Source organism: Acanthopagrus latus, chromosome 3 (genome assembly GCF_904848185.1).
Source record: "Acanthopagrus latus isolate v.2019 chromosome 3, fAcaLat1.1, whole genome shotgun sequence".
NCBI lineage: Eukaryota > Metazoa > Chordata > Actinopteri > Spariformes > Sparidae > Acanthopagrus > Acanthopagrus latus.
In genome coordinates this window covers 5,835,618-5,857,617 of record NC_051041.1, presented here as the reverse complement: position 1 = coordinate 5,857,617, position 22,000 = coordinate 5,835,618, and the positions used below count along the sequence as shown (strand labels likewise).

The window sequence follows — 22,000 nt, the reverse complement described above, 5'->3', positions numbered from 1 at the left end:
ACATGCTTGAATTTGACCGTGATGGAGGTGAACGGAACCCTGACTCATAGATTTGCATTTTTCAACACGGGAGAAGGCGTTTGTGTTATTGAACTTTGAATGTGGGAGTGTTGTTCTGATGTGGATCTAACTGAAGACCGGAGGCTTCTTAACGTGTGTTGCCACAGAACATGTATCACAGGGGCTACATGCTAGCTCACCGTTAGCCTGCAGCTGCTCCGTCAGACACCGAAGATCAGCTGACAGCATCGGAGGTGTTGGCTTGATTTTCTACTTCAGAGATCCTTTATTGATTTGTTTCGGAGGAGGGTTTACTTGTGACAGATTTTGAAAGTTTGGATGCAACAAACTGATTTTCTGTCTTTCTACTGTTCATGGCTGAATCCTCAAATGGCTGCAGTCTTTTCTGTTAGACTCTGGACTCTTTATTTTTGGTGAAACCTGCAAAAAGTCCCCAGGATAAAGTCAAGCTGTTAGGAGTATTATCAGCTGTATCTATCTTTAGAAAGAAGACTTGAATAAGAAGCTTGTTTCTTACAAAATGTAAATAATAGTGGCCAGGGCATAAAAACAAAAGAATAGCCGTCAGAGCTAAAAGAGGAAAACGTATAAGTCTAAAACTGTATCGATCGTAAGCTCCAATTCAAAATTCAAGTTGGAATTGTGGATTTGGAGAGTCATGAGCCCCCTTTTACTCGATCTAATGTAGTATAACCTCATAGATTAATGTGTTTGACGAGCAGAAACATTCTCTGCAGTCCGAAGCAAAACATTTCATCACAGTTTGGTGGGTTTGAGGGTTTTAATTAGTCTCCGTGCAGCAAACACCTCACGAGAAAAGCTGCTTCCAGTCACGCTTGTATGTAATCACGGTGAGGTGAATCAATACAAAACGGATCAATAATGACATGACATTTTAATCAAAGTACAACTTATATGTCAGGATCTTTCTCATTTAACGGAAGGCGTCTGCTTGTCTTTTTAAGGTCTTTGATGCACATGCGGGTGTTGATATACAGCAGAGTCATAGCTGCAGTGGTTGTTGATGATCTCTCATCAGTTGTTACAATAAATATGTTTAATATTCATATTTATTTGAACAATATTTGGTGTGTGTGAGGAGCGAGGTGATTTGCAGGGATCGTCTTGCAGCAGAAAACACAGAAATCTTACTAAATGCATTTAAAGTCCACGTGGTAGATAACCGGACTGACGGCAATGTTGAAGATGCAGATTTCCTTCATGCTTATGCACGACACCAATTGGCTTGAGGGATTTCGTGTTATGTTGAGAATTGACAGATTTACGTGTCAACAGACGTTTGCAGTTCACAGATCTACGAATTTGCAGCGTTACATGCTGGGTGTGAAAATGTGCATCACTGCCATTCCCCAGCAGTCGATCCGCACACGGCAGACCTCCTCGTCTCTCTGAGCAGCGAGCCAGAGTCCTTCTGTTTGTTTATCATGGAAACACTCCTTGTGCTCCTTTTTTCATTCAGCTTATTTGGCCAAACAACATAAATAATTAAGTTTTTGTAGAACAGTTCATTACATCGCCCGACAGAGGACGATAGAAACAGCCTCCAAATGATACTCGGTTCTATTTTTAATGGTGACTGTTTCCTTGTTTCTGTCGGTGCAGACTGCAGGGCTGCAGCTGCTGCAGTGTTTGGGGATTTTTCTCTTCAGGGGTCAAAGATTTGGACTCGGAGAGGATAATAATTGACAGTAATTTGATTGGGATGGAAGATCCTTGATTCAGGACTGGTTTATTTAACAGGGAGGGGGCACAGTGGGACAATTAAAAGCGTGTTATGATTCAGATTCAGAGTCCTGGTCCTCAGCAGTAATACGCTCTACGTTGTTTATTCAGTGTTTTGAGTGAAAGCCAGTAAATGTTTATTACGATCAATAAATAGCAGCTTTTTGTATCTCCAAATAGCTCACAGCTATGTGGGGATAATGAAAAAATGTGACCCAGACCAAGATAAAGATCAACTATGTTGTTTGTATTTATTCTCTGTGGTGTCGTTTTGTGTCTTTTTGTTTGTGTCTCTGGTTGATTTGTAGCTGTTACTATTTGTTTTGTGCCTCTTTGTGGTTGTTTTCATCTCACGTCAGTGATTTCCTGTCTGCTGTTTATTTGCATCTCCTTGTAGCCATTTTGTGTCTCTTTATTGTTATTTTGTGTGTCATTGTGGTGCTGTGTGTCTCTGTTTTGTTATGCCTCTTTGTAGCTGCTTCGTGTCTCTCTGTGGTTGTTTTATCTCTTTGTAGTCGCTTTGTGTCTCTGTGGTTCTTTTATGTGTCTTTGTTTTTGTTTGTTTTTTTTGTATTTTTGTGGCTTTTTTTTTTTGCATTTGTAGTCGTTTTGTGTTTGGTTCTATTCATCTCTTTGTAGTCATTTGTATCTCTGTAGCTGTTGCGGCTGCCTTGCGTTCCCCTGTGGCTGTTTTTGTGTCTTTGTAGTCTTTTTGAACCCTCGTCTTAACTGCGATTAAGAAAATGCTGCTGTGTGTCCCGTCTTTGCCAGAGGTTATTTTCTCTTTTGAGATCACTTAAAATTTAAGAGCTAACAATGTTCTGAATTTGGTGAAACAATACATTTAAATCCAGTAGAAGCAGCGTCAGCGTCTCTTTTTGTTTTTTGTCCTGAACACAGCACAGTATCACCGAGATGTCAACTTGAATGAGCTTGCCGTCTCCAGTTCTCATGAAATTTCCCTGCCTGTTGTGGGGAGTACCCGCCCGGCTCACTTCCTCATCATCTGATAACTTGTTGAGACATTTGTTTGGCTTCTTGTTTTGCCTTTTAACCCAGTTCATCACCTCTCCTCCCTCGCCTGCACTCAAGGCTTTCCCTTCATCAGACAGGAAATGATAATTGCACAGCATGCTATCACATGCTTAAACTTTGCCGTGGAGAATGTCTCTCCCTGAGAACTTAAAGAGCCCTCCTCATACTCCCTCAGGCCATAACATTATGATGATTAATGTCCAAGACGTGCGTTAAAAAACACTCCGCTTGGAGCTCAGTGATCTTCAGCACAGTATATTCTTTGCATTATAACAGAGCGCTAATTAATCTTAGCACAAATGAAAACGTGGTATTTATTTCAGTGTTCAGAGTCTTGGCTAGATGGCGGTGGTCCTCGGGTATTCTCGGGTCCTTTCTGCCTCGGAGGCTCGGCAGTCATCTGACTACAAAAGAAACCACTCTTACATTTTCCCTCCTGATCGTCTGAAATCTGACTTGACACTTCGTCCTGTCAGGGGACGCAGAGAATGAATTGTTTCATTGTCACCACTCCGACCCGGCCGCTCTGCTGACATCCATCAGGTGAATTACGTTTGAGCGCATTCGAACAAGCTCGCTGTCAGTAAAGCTTAAATCTGAGCTCGACAAAAACTTCATACGAGCCCCGGTGAGATTCTATCTCCTCTTGTTTTCACTGTGAATATTTTATGACTTCTTGAATACAATTTTGCAGTTATTCAGTCAACAAAAGAAACTGTGTGAACTTTGTTTCCTGCAGAATCAAACGCTCGCTGTCAGCAGTTAGAACCGAATATCTTCGAATAAAACAGCCCTGCAATAAATCCGAGCGTTAAGAAGGTTGTAAGGATCGGTTCTGTTGGCATTCTGTTAACAAGTCATTAATTATCTATTGTAAAACAGGCTGTCAAAAGTTTTTATTAGTTGTAAAGTTATGTTCCAGGCCTGAGTTAGTGGTGATGTTGAGAGAGCACGACTATTTAAAACACCTCTAAAACAGCTTCATGTTATTATTTATTCTTTTCCTCCTAAGTTGACGGCAGGTCCGTCATGTAAACACAACATTTCTTCACCTCTCGTCAAATCTTTACATTTTTTTTATTTGACAGTGTCACTAAAGAAAGTGCACAAATGGTGAAATGTTTCATCAACTTAAGTCTTTAATTTACAGATCTGTTAAACTGATAATACTCTGATTTCTAACCCCGAAGGCTTGTTAGCTTATAGATCGTGTGTGTGTGTGTGTGTGTGTGTGTGTGTGTGTGTGTGTGTGTCCTCGTCAGGAATGACGCAGTTTGTGGCAACAGTGCAGGAAGTTAGGAACTCCTGTCCCCGTCCTCCTCCGACTCTGTTTACTTTTCTCAAACAGCTGGTCTCTAAGCAGCTCCAACGGGATACACAGTGGTTTCCCCCTTCAGACACACACACACACACACACACACACACACACACACACACACACACACACACACTGCTGCCAGGCAAACTGTGAGGTAATCAAATATCAGCGTTTCTTCGTGTGTACTGTACAAACTGTAAAAACTGAAGTTTAGTTTATTCAGACTACAACAGTTTCTTAACATGTTCTGGAGACGAACTAGTTAAATATTACTTCCACCTTTAAACAGCTACAACATCCTGCTTGTACATCAACATATGAGTTTTAACAAGGATGATATCATTTCACAGTTACAGGGCAACGAGTACTTTATTTTTACTATTCTTTTGTGTATTTTCCTGATTTCTGTGTCACTAAATCAAGATATTTAAAGAGCTGAAAGGGAAGATTCAGGCACATACGGCCAAAATCTTAGTTTAAAACATTCGAGAAGTAAACCAATATTATCAACAAACATTTATTGATCCCGGTTGATTTCAGCATCTAGAAGCTTAAATACAAAAACAACAATACACAAAAGGATATAAGAAGAAAACCGTGTAGCTTTTTTGGTGATGCTTTCGAATTCTGGTACTATTGTATAAATTTGAATAAATTTAAATTGATTTTAAAGGGGCACTGTGTAGTTTTGGAGAAGAAATTCAAACTCATAATTTCAATATTTATAATATTAATAAGGTAATAATACAAACTCAAGCTCATATTTATTTTTTCCAGAACTGGATTAAACAAGCTGCTCTCAGAGAAAAATAAGGTCCCAGAACACTGTTTGAAGCTAGAAAGGTGGCAGGGTCCGCCACAAAGAGAGTTTGTTTGGTTTGCCTGTTTAGGCATAAAAAAAATAAATAAATCAGTTATCAGATTTTTCTCTTCTGATTAAATTTTCTTACAGAATGCACCTTTAAATACGTCTGCCACCAGTCGATGAGCAAAACAACTAAACTCTTAATTTCCGATTAAAAGCTTGAGATGTAATTTGAAAAGCTGCTCGTGAGTGGACCTTGAGTTAAAGTATATCAGCTTACAAAGTGTCTGACTGCCTTTTTTACTCTGCAGAAGAAAGAAAAAGCCAGTGGTTCATTCAGCCGACGAGATTCTTTTAAAGCAGAGCGAAATACAACAAAGTGCAGTGAAGACACACTTAACCAATCAATGAATCATGACGTACACGAAGCATGTGACAAGAAACGCAGGATCAGTGTGGCATGAATGTCCTCAGAGAGTTGTTACTGTACATGAGTAGATACTTCTGGTATCTGTACTTTACTTGGGTACATTTTTTTCTTTATCAACACAAATATCTGCACTTTCTACTCCTTACATTTTCAAAGCAGGCTTGTTACTTTAATTTTAATGCATATGAGGGGAATTATTGATTCTTTCTGAATATTTTTACACTTTAAATTATATTTATTTTGGATGTAAAAGACGTTAACTTGAGTAAAGAAGTTGAATCAGAGCTTCTACTTTTACCAGAGTCCTCTTCTTCTCACACACATCTGTTCTTCTACTTGAGAGAAGACTGTGTGAACTTTCACCTCATCATTTTTCTCTTCTGATTAAAGTTTCCTCACTAAAACTACAGAATGCACCTTTAAATAAAGTGTCTGAAAAGGCATTTCCTACATTTTTTTCCTTCGTTTAAGGTTTTTATTCTTTAACTCCTTCTTCTACACGGGTGTAATTTCACCGGGCTGTAGAATTAGTGTTGTCTTCCTTAACAAACAAGCTTCTAAAATTTGCTAATATACACATTTTTTTTTTGTAAAATTCAGATGTTTGTTGTTGAATTCCTACTAAAGTGTTGCTGTGCACTAAATTTACACCTCCACCTCTGCCTTGAATTCACAAAGCCACCGCGGTGCAGCTCTGTAGGATGCGTGGCCTAGTTAGTTAGCTGCAATGGAAAAATGTGACCCGAAGTTAAAAACCCACTGATTTAGAAATGAGTGCAGTTCATTAACCTTTTCTGGCGTCTTGCACCGAGCTGTGTTCACACTCTCTCCCTCTCTGTACGTATCTGTTGTGTGTGTTTTCATCACCAGTGGCCGGTGTGCGATGTCTGAACAGCGTTTTTTTTTCCCCCCTTTCTCTCTCGCCCCTGAAAATGCCCAGACTTGTTAGCAGCCCCGGTGTTTATAGAACTGAGTCTGCATTCCTGGTGTCTTATAAAAGGCTCCTCACACCGGAGCCCAACAGGTCTGCTCTGCCGCTCCGGCCGAGAACACGCTGCGTGATAAATGGGGAACAACTGCAGTGAAAAGGGGGGAGCACATTTAACAAGGTGGAAAATGTTTACCCTGTAAAGCCTGAAGCAGGGAGACGGGAGTTTCTCATCCCGTCGACGTCCTCCACTCTGCTGACAGCGACGTCTTTGTGTTTTTTGTCACATCAACCTGATTGTATTTTTAATGATCAGCGGTCTCAGTTGCTCCGGATGTGGATTTATGTTTTAAAACAGGTGCAGGTTCGTCTCCAGGAGCCGGTTCAGAGCTCACGTTGTTATTCAGTAATTTGCACCAAACCGACGGCAACATTTTCCTGTTAATGATCAACCGCACATCTGACCGTGGTTAAATATCCAGGGTCAGAACAGACGCGCTCCCACACCAAACACACACGGAGGTTTTGTTTGTTGCTTTTTGGCCTCGACCGCCATATTTTTCTCTCCGAGCTGAGCTTTTACCCTTCAGAAGTGTGTCGTGTGTTGTATGTTTCATGAAGGTCAGAGAGGTGTGTGATGCTTCTTCTATCCACTCCCTCCTAACGCCTGTAAATCTCTCTGTCAGAGCAGGTCAGGGTCTCCTGCAAACCACGACACCGCTTCATAAAATACCATCTGATTAAATCACGGAGCGCGTCTCATCTTTGGTTGATATATTTCTGAAATCAAAGTAAAATCGACTAATACCGCCGTAAATGTGGAAGCATCAGATGCACTGCACTTAGTGTTTGTTGCAAGATGCTAATTTACCTACAAGTAAAGTATAGAGAAGAAAAGAAAAGGAAAAAACAAAAAGTAGAATAAAATACAGGTATAAAAACATGCAGTATTTTAAAGGCACAGCCATGATTCTACATCTCTGTTAAAAACATTAAAGCTGCGCTGCACGTTCAGCTCCGTGTGCAGACAGAGCCAGACCTTATCGACGCCCACGGGGAAATCCACAATCGACCGAGCGGTAAATATAAAGCGATGTGTGAAATATAAACACCACTCAAAAGAATTTGGGGGACATTTTAATGATTCACTCGATTGTTTGTTTATTCTGTGACATTTCTGAATTTTTATTTGGCGATTTGTGAATAATCTTGTTCCCTGAAAATAATGCAACACAATTCATTTGACTGTTATTGCACTTATCCCAATACCCTTTTTTGAACTATTTTGAGTAGTTTGTATAAATAAATTAAAATTATAACGGCATGTTTACCTGCTGCAGTGTTCAGTGGTGTTTACACATGAATGATCGTCAATAATCATCAACTTAGTATTCTGAAATAATGAGTATTTCTACTTTTTGTACTTTTAAGAACATTTGATGCAAAGTATTTTTACCACTAACATTTCGAGCACACGACTTTAACGTGTAACAGAGTGTTTCTGCCTCTTCTAAAGGATCTGACTACTTCTTCCACTGCTGCACTTTCTCTTTTTAAGGTAGTTAGCATCGCTTGCTAGCTCCGTCATTGTTGTCTACAAGCTTGTTCGACTTCAAATGTGCTGCAGATGAACGTTTTCCACTGGTAGCACCGAGGCTTGAGAGTTTTGGGAGCACCACCGATGTCGACCTGCATCACAACACACTGTTTTAAATGATGAATCTTTTGTTCAAATGTTTAGTTGCGCTGTCCCCTGAAAATGGTGTCAGTGCTGTAAGACTGAAGAAAACACTTTGCTTATGTAAGCGGTGCACAAAGAGTTAAGACTCCGGCCTGACTGAACGGATTTTTACATGTTGTGTCATGCTCAGGCAGCCAAACCAGTGTTTCCGTACGGTCCCTTCAAATTACAGTGTGCGAATGCAGCGAGATTCACACAAAGGGAACTTCTCTACCAGAGGCGGGAAGAGAGCGTGGTTTTAGCAACAGTAACTACAACAAGACAGGCTGAAACTAGTTCAGGGATGTCTGTTTAACTTGGTGGTAACCTCAGCGCAGCTTTCACTTTGACGGGGAGGCAGCGCTGCGACAGGACGCAGGAATGTTTACAGCCTCTGCTTGTGTGAATGAAACTGAATATGGCTGCTGCTCATTTTACCATCCTGAAATGTGGTTTTAATGTCTATTCCTGCTTTTTAATGGAGGAATAAAAAAAAAAAGCAGATGCTTTAGTGCTTCTTCGCCGTGTGCCGTTTTTTTTTGTTTTTTTTGTTTTTTTTAATGGCCTGCACATCAGCTCACGCAGAATACATTTTTAATGATGGAAAATGTGATTATCAGGGAGCAGAGACTTTTTCCATTTAGTGTGAACTCTTAATTGTGAGGTTCGTCTCACAAGCGGTGGTGTTTCTCATCACCGCGGGCCCTCGGCTAAGTGGAGGGCGGACGCTCCGTGACAGATCCGCCCTCGGGGTAACTGCGCTGTGGTGGAGGAGAAGGGGAACCTCCCAAACACCTGGCAACATCTGGTTTTGAGGAAACCAATTTGTTAGTTGGCTAATTTCAGACGGCAGCTGGTTTATGTTATTATTATGTAATTATTATTTTACGTTTGGGTTGAAGATGTGCCACAAACCGCCTGCCGAATGTCGAGTATGTGGCCGACATTTGAATCACTTAGTGAGCTGATGAAGAGACGACACAACCTGTAATCTGTGTTTCCTAATGAATTAATGGAATCAGAGCTGCAGCAAGTATTCACGTAATGAGTTTGATCTGTGTAAAAGTAATTGGCATCATAGTTTAGCATCTATTAATCTTTTAAATACATATTTGATGGTATTCATCTTTCTGAATGGGCTGATTTTTTTTTTTTCCTCATACAGTAGCATTTCTGAACATTTTATATTTTAATAACTTTTCTCCCTTTTTTAACATGTTTTGATCTTGTTCACGCTCCGATATATATTTTTGTCAGTTTCATTTTCATTGCTCAGAATCAGTGTTACAGAACACGTGATCGATTCTGGTCTCTAATCCACAGCACAACTACTTTCTGGTCTTGGGTCTCTCAGAATCGACCACATCTTTCTTAGTTCTTGTCTTGGTCTCAGACAAAGAGGACTCCAGGGATGTATTAAATATTTGTTGGATGCATGCTGTGCTTAATGTTGGTTTCTGTTGGAAGACAAGAGTCACCCAGGTGTGGATCATGTCTCGGTCTTGGTTTAGGTGGTCTTGACTACAACACTGCTCAGACTAATAATGATTTGCTTCTTGCTCTGCTGTGACTCGACGTTTATCTCCCGTGACGACTGCTCCTTTTGTCTTTGAGAGCTAAACATATTCAACAATCTGTTGCTCCGACTGTGGCTCTTTAATAAACTGCACCGGAAAGGTCAACCAGTTTAACCTTTGAACAGACTGTAACTGAATAAATGAGCAACACTCCAACCATTTTCAATCAAATAGTGAGTCTAAATTCACTTGTAACATAAGACCGAATGATAACCTCTGCCATGGAGGTTCTGCTTCGCTTGTGTCTGTTTGTTGGTTTGTCAGCAGGATTACACAAAAACTACTGGACCGAATTTCATGAAACTTGGATGGAGGATGGGTCTCATTAACTTCTGGTGCAGAGCCAGGAATTTTTGTTCTCACTTTCTTTAACATTGCAAGATTGGGTGTTTCTTGATATTTTGTCAGTTTCTCAGGGAATAATGTGAGATATCAAAAAATCAGGTGTGTTTAGGTGGCTGGTCTCTAATGAGTGAGTTTAATTTGATCTAGCAGATTTAAATAACTGATATTAGATTCGGCCTGATTGGCTTAAAGGAGACGTATTATGCTCATTTCCAGGTCCACTAGAAAAAAAACAGAAAGCGTCATAGGTCTCGTTTTAAAGGGGACTCTGCGGAGGTATGCACTCTACTGAGTACCATTCTAGTTTTAATTCTTCTTTCTTCCTCCCACCTCGACTAAAACTGCCCTGCAGACTCTCAGTTTGAATGTCTGTCAAACTCGCCTGTTTACCAGACGTTGGTGACTAATACCACAGCTCACACCAGCCGCCTGCACGCGCGTTTCGACTGCGTTCGTGTGTTTGTTCGTTTGTCGAGTCGCGCACCTTCTCATCTGAGCTGCGAGCGTCGCTCTGTGGAGGCAGGGATGAATTTTCATGCGAGACAGAAATGTTCAACAAATGATCGAGGAGTCATTCATCAACAGCCTGCCAAAGCCTTGTTTACCTGTCGCTGCTGACGTCTACAGCTGAGGTAGAAGTGTGTGTGTGTGTGTGTGTGTAGGTGTGTCACTGCAAGCTCGCCACCCACTCGCCCGTTTACGTACGACCCCCTGAAGACAGACGACCTGACTGTTTACGGCCTCCCGTGTGTGTCCTGGGCTTCGTCTTGCGTCTGCTGCCCAATCAGTCACATTATTGGGCTTAAACTTTTCAAACCGAAGCATTAGTGAAGGGCTCAGGCAAGCCGAGCTAAATTGGAGCTAACGAACGGTGACCTGAGGTGCACACACACGCACACACATGCACACACGCACCTTTTTCCCTCCACAGGTGAGCCTTTGCGGCCTGCGGAGCCACTTCCTGGAAACTTGGTTGAGCAGCATTGATGTTGGCACCTCCGAAAGGTGAGCGTCTGAGCTGGAATGACGAGGGGGGAAAAAAATCAGGGCGGGGGCCGGGCAGGATTTGCCTCAGCTGGCGTCAGCACAGAGGCCCAGAACAGTGGAAGAAATTCTCCCTGCGGTGGCGACGCAGGACTGAAGCCGGGGCCTGGATGTCACATTATTTGGCGCTGTGCTCATGACACATGGAGGAGGCGGAGTGCTCCTGTACGCGCCGAGGATATATGTCAGAGAAAAGCCCCAACAAACCCTGCCTCTGTTAGACGAGGGCTGCTCGTTCCCAGGGGGGTCCTTTTTTTTTATGATTGTGGGGAAAATGTGACGCAAGTTAAGCTGCTGGATTCGGAGGTAGAAAAGAAAAAAAAAGAAAAAAAAAAAAAAGGAAAAAGCTTTGGAAAAACTCAAATTAAAAAAAGAAGCAGCTCACGCCTGCCAGCCGGAAACCCTTAAAAGGGTTGTTGTGTGGGGGCGCTTTCTCTGTGTGTGTGTGTGTCTGTGCAAGTATGTGTGCAGCTGCATGTGTGTGTGTGTATGCAGAGCTGGCATTGCTTAATGGTTTGCACACGCAAAGCCCAATGTAGGGGTTGCCAGGGAAACAGAGCAGCATGAGTCTCGGTCTGCAGGTGCTGTTCCTTGTGTCCGACTGCTGGAACCTCCTACGAGTGAGGAGGGAGGGGGAGCGAGGGGTGTGGAGAGACGAAGGAGGGCAGAGGAGCATTCTGGGGGAAAACGGCTCTGGTTAAAAGAAGAGCTGACGGATACAAACGGAAAAAAAAACACTGGAAAGTTCATTATTATGACCGTAAAGTGTGATAAACGGTGACAGACGGGGTTCAGACAGGCACCTGGTTTCACTGTGTTTCATTAGTTGGATGGAAACTGAACCTGTTGGTCTCGCATCTGAATAAACGCCCCTCAAGTGTCACTCGGGTCAGTCGAGATCAAACATCCACAGAAAAACACAAAGAAGAAGTTACAGCTCGGTCTCTAAAAACTGTTTCTCCACTCCCACTGAAATGATTAGTCAATTCATTGGTAAATAAACATCTTTGATGGCATTGAAGAAGAGCAAGAATCAAAGTGATTTGACGTCTAAAGAACATCTTGTGGTTCAAATTTCAAGTTTTAATGACGGACACATTTTACTTGACGCAGCAGAAGCTACAGGTGGATTTGTAGAATAACAGATTTGGTCACCTTCATCAGGTAGGCAAATGTAAGAATAAACCAGTCTATTTGAATTTGTGTGTTAAATAAAGCTACTGTTATAAATGAAATAACTCAGGAGATGAATCTGGCCTACACTTTGGGGTCTTGATCACCATGTTGGCTGTTAACGAACAGCTGGCGGTTGTTCAGTTTCTTTATCATACTGTCGTCTGTTGATGTTAACAATTTTACACAAATCCCACAAACGAAAGCTCACCGTGTTGTTTTGCCTGTGACTCATACAAACCTTCACCGTATGTGCGTCGCAGGTGTAGCCAGGAACAAAATATTTTCCGCTGCATCTCAGCTCCAGTAACGGTCCGCATACGTTACGTGTTCGACGCCGCCAGAGCGCAAGTCTGTTTCCACTGAGCTTATGTTGTTGCATTTTGCTTTTATTGCTGTGATTCGTCAGTTTTCACCACCAAGTTTCCAGACAGGTGGATGGGGAAACAACTTAATAACACTGTAAAGGTTGGCTGTTGCTTAGATTTAGAAGAGGTTACTGTACAAACTTCATCCTGGGTTAAAAATGTCTTCATCTCACAAAAGAATCAGCAGCGTCCACTTTCAACTGCAGGTGTTGATGGAGAGCAAACTTTTTAAACATTTCTTCTGTCAGTATGTTTTTTTAGAAGATTTTTAACAATATATGCTTTTAGAAATGTAACGGGGACAAAAGGAACCATTTGAGAAAGGCATGGGGAAAATGTCCAACACTCAAAAGTCAGTCACTTCAACAGTGTTGCGTCTTCCATGACTGAAAAGGCCCAAAGTGGAGGCTTTACACCACCCGTGCTGTCAGAACAGTTTAGAGGGGAAAAAGAAGGAGTCACTCCAAAACGAGGCGAGGCAACAATACTGTCAATTCACCCCGGGAACCTGGCAGAGAGCGTGGCACTGAGGTCTGAGGTTTGACGCAGAAAAAAATGGGCGGAGGTCTCTTCATAACGGTCTCTTGAATGTGTGTGGATGTCGACACAGATCAGGCGGGGAAATCCGCCGTTTCCCCTCGTTTGAGTGACAAGCCGGGAGGTACATTCGCACATTCCTCCGCTCGGCTGTGAATCCCCGCTCTGCTCGTCATCCTCTCCCCAGTCTGGTCTGGTCAGATCATGCATTGATTCATGAGACCGTTTATCAGAGCTGCTGACTCCAACTTCCCTCCTGTATGTTGATGAACACCCCGCTATTAGTATTAATGGGAGCAGTTTGCCGCAGCAACGTAATAGTTCATAATTAATTCAATGTTGGCGTCTTAATTCTGCTCACGGCCTCCGGGACGTTAACCTTGATGTGTTTTCTTCAGTCGTTATGCTGAATTACAGATCATAAATGACATTAAAGTCTCAGTTCGTCAGCCCCAGTCAGCCTTCTGGAGACCTCGTCCTTGAGTGGAAGTGACGGGTCGCGCGCCGCCGTGCACAACAGATGTTGAGGTGGAGGAGAGGGCAGGTGGGCAGATGGGTGAGAAGGCAGAGGCCGGCAGTGCGGCTTCTTTAAGGTCAGGCCGTGGGCTGTATTTATCAACACTGACACTTTCTCTGCTGCGTGGGACGTCTGCCATCATCGCTGCAGCACAGCGGCCAATCAGAGCACAGCTGTGCGGCTCCCACAGTCACATGCATCAGGCAGGGGAATGACTAACCATCAGGCCTCGTGGGAACGGAGGCCTGTGCTTTGATTCCAGGCGGCTCCCCCTCCGCGACACGTTAAGACCCCGTCAGAAGACGTGTCAGCTTTTTAAAATCTGAAGACAACAATCCTGTCGCACGCCTCCCCGCTCCTTTTTAAAGCTTTGACTCTTTTTCTGTTGATGCGTTAAAAGTGACGGCGCTGTAGAAAGAAGCACAACAAGCAATTTGAAATGATTAGAGAAAATTGCTCTGAGTCTTTTGTGGTGTTGGGCTCTGTGTTTGTTGATACAGCGCTGCTGAGACAATAGTCTGATGTTAGAGCTGCGAAAACATCTCGTCTCCTTTCACTTATAAACAAGATGAAATACAAGATACGTTCCCCCAGCTTCTGCTCTAGTCCAGACATGTACCCAGCCGTTATGTTTTTAAAGGATAAGTTCACCCAAAAAATCCAGTCATCGTCTCCTCAAACCTCTGCTGGAGCCAATAATTATGTATTATTTAATTTGTGTACTTACATTCTGACATTATCTCCCCATGTCAAAGAGTAAATATCACTTCCTTCCTGCTGTTGTTTCAGGAGAGACAGGTGTGAGTGAGACTGAGGTAATGAGGAGGTAAGAAGTGTTGTTAGCCCAGAGAGAGTGGTGTCAGGTGAACACTGTCCTCCTGTACTGGTGTGGATTAAAAGAAGATCAATTAACAGTAAACTGAGACAAATTGCAGCCCGCTACTTATTCTGAAGGTCCAATTTGTATGAAAAGGGTTCGATTTTTGACTCTCATTCCCAACTTATTAAAAACTGGCGTGCTGGGATGGTGTCCAACCCGACCTAGAATCCAGTTGGGAAGTTTGGAATAAGAGTAAACAAATCTACAAATTGGACCTTTTTAAGAGGTTTTGTAAATAAATTGTCAGAAAGTAGTGAAAAACAGATGTGTGTTTTGCCTGGATGAATATCCTGGTTGCTATTTGACCATTTTTACTTGATAAATGATTCGTAGTGAAGTTGTTGGTTATTTTTCTGTTGACTAATTGATGGATCAGTTAATGGCTCGAGCTACAGCGGTTGGGGAAAATAAAACTCTTCATTCATCCAACAGAATAAGCTTTAAGTTCCTCAAATGTAAAATAAAACACGCTGTTGTACAAGAACTTAAATTAAATAAAGCCTTAAATTGTCCACTTTGAAATGAAATAATGAACTCGGCTCAGAATTCAACCACATAGTTTAGTATATTCGCGTCACATGAGCCGTGATTCTGCGTTCTTCTCCTGTGGATGGACACACACACACACACACACACACACACACACACACAGAGGCCTCAGCAGTCCGTCAGCAGAAAGCAGGATGCTGAATAATGGAGCTCAGAGCTATAACTCCAGACTGTGGGCGTTTTACAGTAATCAGTGGACCCTTCTCATGTCAGCAAACAACTTTCCTCTGTGGGGCCTCTTAAAAAAAGAAAGAAAGAAAGAAAACATGGGCCTGCCTCACATCACGAAGCCGATTCATTCATAAACTCGCTCTTTGTTTTGATCGCTTCCTCGCTGCTCGTGTAGGCCAGTTGCCATCAGCAGGAAATATGTTGTTTCGTCTGTGCGGTTTGTGTGTTTGTAAGGTATCGACTGAGCGAGGATGCGGAGGAGGAGTGGGAGGAAGTGAGTGTGATGTGCCCTAAAGTGTCTGTCAAGGGAAGGGGAAGGTGAGCGGAGGGGTGAGGGAGGGAGGGAGGGAGTAGGGGGTTGTTCGTCCTTGGCTGCCCAGACTCAGTGGACTCCAGCGGGTCGATGGTGAAAGATTGAAAGCCCACAAACAGCGAGAGTCATCAGGAAGGTTGAGTGGGGTCACTGAGGTCAGGTCAATAATTTAAAGATGTACACACAGTCGACTGACAATACTGTATGTAAACACACACACACACACACGTTTAGAGCGGGGTCAGGAGGTTGAGGAGGGGAGACAGCAGTGACAGGTGGATGACAGGTGTAGGACGGTGACGCATCGTCCAGGTAACCCCGTCTCCCAGAGATTCTGATTGTAAACAACTCCATTTTGCAAAAGCAAATCTGTATTGAAGGAAACCAGATAGTGCTCAAGTTTAATGTGATATTGACTGATGTCAGGTTAAGTACGGTGGCCTGGAGGGTCAAAAGTTTGCAGTTTGCAGAGCATTTCAGTGCTGATTTTTAACATGTGTTTGTGTTTTGACCCTCAGGGAGCCTGTAATTGATTGGGCTGCATCAATATTAATACTGAACATATACATTTACAAATTATTATATTTATTTCCTGTATAAAAACCTGTTCTTGCTATACCATATCAGTGACATCATTCCTCGTTTCATTGTTTCAAAGTCCACACAGCAGCAACTGTAGCTAGAATAATTAGCATACTCATAATTAATTTGAGCAAAAACATATTTAAACCCAAAGTTTGTCGTTTCTGACGTCTCTCAATCAAAACAATGAAAACAAATAACATAATTTGATGTTGTAAAGTAGCAAGGGATTATGGGGGTTAATTCTTCTTCTTCACTGTTTCACAACAACCGTGACAGATGAAAAGCTATCTGATGTGACTCAGGCAAAAATGTTTACAGATGCGATAATGTGTTAAAGTTTCATGTTCAGTCTTGTTTGCAGTCTTTCCTCACTCTGATGTTTCATCTGATGTTTCCCACAGGGGTTAGAGCAACATGCGACCAGATAAAACGCAGCATTACATGTGTAAAAATAATGGATTGTGTGTACAACACCTCCACAGATTACACAACAAAGATCTCGGTTCTTTTCTGCCTCTTATCCTGGTCCAGACTGCGTTAGTTTAATTAAATCATTATCATTTATTGCTCTATCCCGCTGGAAAGAACTGAATAAATGTGTGATAGTAAAAAAAAGTAATTCCTGGCCATATCTTCCCCACCGGGTTTCCATCACACTTTGATATTTAATCTCTGATCTTACAGGCTGAAATTTCATTCTGTGTGTTATTAAAAAGGTCTTTAAATGTCTTAACTATAACTTGAACCCTTGGAGAAACTCTGATGATCTGATGGAGGCTTTACGATGGGAAACTCTTGCTCTGCTCCCCTCGGCAGGGTCAATCGGTCACAACGAGGCTCCCATCAAGTGATCACGTCATGCCGGGTATCGGGTCAGTTGGCCGTAGTAATAGCTTTTTTTTTTTTCTTTTCAAATGGAAAAAGCCGTTCAGCCATGCAGCAGCAGCAGCAGCAGCAGCAGCAGCAGCAGCAGCAGCAGTGTTTCTGCAGTTACAGGACAAAGATAAACGCCTGGAAAAAGACTCGAGGAGAGTGAAAAGGAGGCGATGGAGCAATAGAGGATGGGTACGGGGGAAGATGGCAGAGCGCCAGAGTTAAGGGTGTGAAAGAAAGCATGAAAGAGAGAATGATGTCAGGTTAGGAGAGCAAAAGGGACAAAATGTAAAGAGGGTTAATGAGGAGGCTGTGAAAATATGTATAAGAGGGAGGAGGAGGAGGAGGAAGGGGTGCCTGCCTGCTGGCAAAGCTTCATCCTCTTGCATAACACGGGCCATCTCTTCCTTTAGCCGCTGTTGCCATGGGGAGAGATGTTGGGAGGAGGAGGAGGAGGAGGGGGGGGTTTCTGAGCTCCCGATGCCTCACGGTGGGAGAGACTCTGGGGAATTCTGAGCTCCCCTCCTCTGACGGCGCTTGCCGGAGAGACAAAAAAAAAAAAAAAGAGGAAGATTTTAAAATCCTCTGGTGGTATTTTTAGACCTCGCATTCTGGATGATTTCAGTCAAAAGCACTAAGCAAAGGCTGCCGGCCACCCCCAAACCAAATCTTAAACACAAAAAAAAGGAAGTTGCTGTGATGTGAAACTGTGTGTGTGAGAGTCAGAAGTTGTGTGTGGGAACCTGCAGGGCGTCAGTGTGTGACTCAGGCGCTGGTTCAGGTGTGCCTTGTAAAAATGAGATCCAGGCATTGTTTATAACCAGGATTTTATTTTCCATGTTCACAGCGTGACTAACAGTGAGTCTCAGCTGTGTGTGCAGGTGTTGCTGCAGTCCAGTCCAGTCCAGTCAGTGTGTGGGAGTGTTTGTGTTATTGTCAGATATGTGAACCGTTGATTAATTGATGAGAAAAATACGATCAAAGCGTCTCTCATCTTTTTTTAAATGTCAGGCTGCAGCCAGGACTAGCTTAGCTTAGCTTAGCTTAGCTTAGCTTAGCACGTACCTCTTTTGTTTTATTCATAGAAACGCAGGAATGGACAGAAGCCAAATTTGTGGTCTTAGACGGAGATATGTAACAACGTTTTCGATTAACATCTGTCAGGTGCAGTGTTGAGTCAAACCACAGCGTGACTCCTGCTCCATATTTATCACACGGGAAGGAGATTGGGGTTGATTTTCCCAGTAACAGTAACTCCAAAGAAGTAAAACGATTCCTGCCAAACATTCACTGTGTTCAGCTTCTCACATGGGACGATTTTCGTTTTTTCCCACTGTTTGCTGTGGTTTTAACGGTACAATTCGCAGGAAAGTCCATTTCTGGTTCTCATCTAAACACAACAAACTCTGGGTTGGGAATGTGACACAAAAAATAACTTACTTAATAATTCAATGAGTTCTGACGCAACCCTACATGTTAAAACAAGAAGATCACAAACTAACAGATAGAGGCAGCGGAGGACAAGCATCTCCGCTGTTCTACGAGCTAAAATTGTTGTTTTTGTCAATGGAGTCTGGTTGCTTCGAACAGAGTGATGTAACGGCTGTTTCTGGTTAACCGATAAGAATCCAACCTCCTTTTTATTTCTGTGGTCATCCTTTCCATGATGTTTACTCTGAATATCGTACAGCTGTTTTGGCATCTTCAAGGCTTTTGCTTTGAAAAGAAAGCTGTGAGGCGACGCGTGTTGATATTGCATATATAATGCAGTGGGAATAATCAGGACAGCTCTGATGAAGCAGCATGCAAGCAACACTTTTAACATACAGATATGGAAGACTTTCATCTTGTCAGTTTGGGAAAAATTGGGATTTATAGTGGGAGACAATGGCGAGACAAGAGATTTAAAGTTGACTACCTGTCATCGTTGCTGTATCGCGATAATGGGGACAATATCGTGATATAACACAAGACATTTAAAGAGTTTTCCTAGTATCTGATTAAGTTAGATACTCAGATTAATTTATGAAATAAAAAACTAATCGTCAGAAGAAGCGGTGATAAAGATAAAACACCTACAAAAATAATCATGACTTGCATTCATGCTCTGCAGCCTCTCGCCTGTGTGTCTATGTGGAGGCGGTGTTGCGTTCAAGTGCAGGTTAACTCTCTACTGTACGTCACACACACCTTTCAGCAAGTGCCTTCTCCTATTGGCGCCCTCATTAGTCCGACTGTGTGTCCCCGGCGCTGCTCACCCTGCCCAGATAGGATCAATGCACAGAAGGGATAGATGGGTATTTATAGCCTCTGCGGGGGTGTGTGAGGTTGCACGCCACAAGTAGGTTAGCTGCTAATCTGATGTTGACAGTGTGTACGTGAGCGAATTGCTGAGGAATTAGAGAACGTTGCTGTTTTTAGAGTCTCCATCCCGCTTTGTTTTGCCTTTTTTTTATACAAAAAGAGAGAGCGCTGCTGCTCGGCTCGGGGAAGTCAGTGCTCAGGCAGGCAGGGAGGGCTTTCCCTAACTTGGAGTAGGGATTTTAAAAAAAAAAAAAAAAAAAGAAGGAAGACGAAGAGGGAGGAGAAGAGAGGAGAGGAGAGGAGAGGAGGGGGGAGAAGGAACACAAAGGCAGGCAGGGAGGAGGAATAAGCGTGGTTGCTACGCTGACAGACAGTGGAGGAACCAGGCAGAAGTGAGAAGTGAAAGCTCGGCTCGCGGCGCAGAAACACAGCTGTGTGTTAGTGTGCGAGGACACACAGACGGCGGCCAGACGCTCGGCTCTCTGCTCTGCTGTGGCATTTTTCAGTTTCCTCCCTTTTTCTCTTGTTTTTTTTTTTTTCTTTTCTTTTGGGAGACAGAGAGAGTTTCAGGAATGTCAGCGGTTATTGGTCGGGAAGTGTCTGTCTGTCTGTCTGGCTCGGGAATGTCAGGTGTTCCCCCGTAAGCGCGTCTGACTCCGGGAGGGGAAACCAGCAGCCGGCAGCGACTCTCTGAGAAAGTGTCGACTTTCTTTTGGTGCACTTCTCCCTGCTAACAGGTACTGAGAGAGCTCGTCTTTGTGCTGATCAGTTTGAGTTTCATTCCTCGCTGCAGGCTTTTCTGCTGCTTCTCACTGCCTGTCTCTCTGTCTATCTTTCTCCTCATTTTCTTTTTCACTTTATGTTGTTATATAATGTCATCTCTCCTTAATTTTGCCAAAGTTTGCCTCTCTATTTATGTCTACTGTTGCTTCACAGGGACCTGATCCTGCTGTGAGGGGGAAAAGTCATTTAAATTAATCAGGATTCACATTTTACTCACTGACTTATAGGCTGAGAAGAGCTTTTATTGTTTTTACTGATTATCTGCCAATTATGGTCTTGATTCGTGATAAGAAAATGGCACCAAAGTCTATCCATCCCTGTCTCCTACATCCAACGATGACGTACTCCGGTTGTCTTTGTTTGTCCAACCAATAGTCCGAAACCTAAACAATCTTCAGTTTGCTTGTTTACACACAGACACATGCTCATTGATACAAGTTTTCTATAACGTAAGCAGAAAATTGTCGCACTTAAGAAGCCGGAACCGTGAAATGTTTGAAATTCTTCCTTGGGATGAATCAAATATTTTATAACTTTCGTAACTTATCAGTTAATTATGGAATCGTATTACAAAAAAAGCTTTATACTATCGGAGTTTCTTGTGTTTTTTTGTCATTGAAATGATTAAATTCCACCTCCATCATCCATCATGTTTCTTATTTACGTTCGTCCTGAGTAACAACAATGTTGGTCAAGGGGTTAACGCCTCTCGCAGCTCATTAATCACCCCCCCAGCACCGACCAGTAACGCTCCGGCGCTCGTCTGCGGCGGCGTGTTGGTCCTCCTCCTCCTCCATGCGGCAGCAGCTGATGTACAACACGAGAAGGAGGACAGGATAAGCTGTTGGTGTTACGCAACAGTTCGGTCCAGAGATAGAGCAGAGCTGAACTTACGACACTTCTGACTTCTTCTTCCACACAGCATGAGATCATCAGACTCACTTTAGCTCCCTCCCTCCCTCTGTTCCTCTGCGTCCATGTAAGAATAGATGTACCTGTTGTTATCATGGAGGCGGAGCGCTGTGAGGTCAGCTATGACCTGCTGTTTCTTGCGCTCCTGACTACATCCTTTCCTTAATTGCTCTTCCTTTGTCTTTGTCCGCTTTAATTTCATTACGCTCTTTTAAATGCATCATCTTATTTCGCTGTCCTGGAAACATCCACCTCAGCAGTAGCCTCAGGTAATCCTCTCGATGTTGCAGGATTTCCTGTCTGCCTCATTTACTCGTGAAGTGCATTTTCCACTGATGCCAGGAATCTGAAAAGTCAGAATATGACAAGTTTATTTCGCTTGGCTTAAGTGGAAAAGCTGATGTATCAATGAAAACAGAAGTGCGCCGAAAACAGACTTCACAAATGCATCGTGACACACATGAAGCATGTGACAAAAAGTAACCTCAAATTGACACATGAAACAAACATATTTCCTCGCGGGTTTCCACTATTTGACATTTGACTGGTGCGTCATCTCGTCAGATTCTGCAGTGCTTTAAAGGCAGCTGATTGGAGAATAAACCAACTCCCAATAATCATATAGTTTTAGCAGATGGAAACTTAAATTTGCACTTTTTTTAAAAATTTAGCCGCTTTCTGGAAAATTTGGTTAGTCTTGCTGCATTGGATGGAAAACTTGATTGTTAGCCCAGAGAAAAGGATGTTGTTATACAGCTGCAACTTAACAACACAGTCACTAGAATAACATATGTTGAAACTTAACATGTCTTTAGTTTAAACGGTTTAGTCTGGTTGGGTTTAGGCACCAAAACCTCTTGGTTAGGGTTAGGAAGAGCTTATGTTCTGCACTTAAATATCCATTTTTCCTGCCATTAACATGGCTGGAAATTGCACCAAAGTTTTGTTAAATAAACACCCAGTAGTGTAGTAGTGTAGTGTATGTCCAGACTTTCTGTTAAAAATATCATACTTTGTCACCACAAACACATCTTGAAACTCTCCCGAGGCCTCCTTAAAAATATCCAGC

At 42.8% G+C, this 22,000-nt stretch overlaps 1 protein-coding gene and 1 long non-coding RNA gene across 11 annotated transcripts in view; one reads left to right on the top strand and one right to left on the bottom strand.

Annotated features, from left to right (window-relative positions):
- Positions 1-22,000, top strand: part of hivep1 (HIVEP zinc finger 1) — a 60,729-nt gene that overhangs the window by 6,787 nt on the left and 31,942 nt on the right. The window lies entirely within an intron of this gene.
- LOC119017067 overlaps positions 20,241-22,000 on the bottom strand; it is an 84,020-nt gene continuing 82,260 nt past the window's right edge. For all 7 annotated transcript variants that reach the window (XR_005074327.1, XR_005074325.1, XR_005074330.1 and 4 more), the window contains one exon: positions 20,241-21,277. This is a non-coding gene — a long non-coding RNA (uncharacterized LOC119017067). The remainder of the gene's footprint in view (positions 21,278-22,000) is intronic.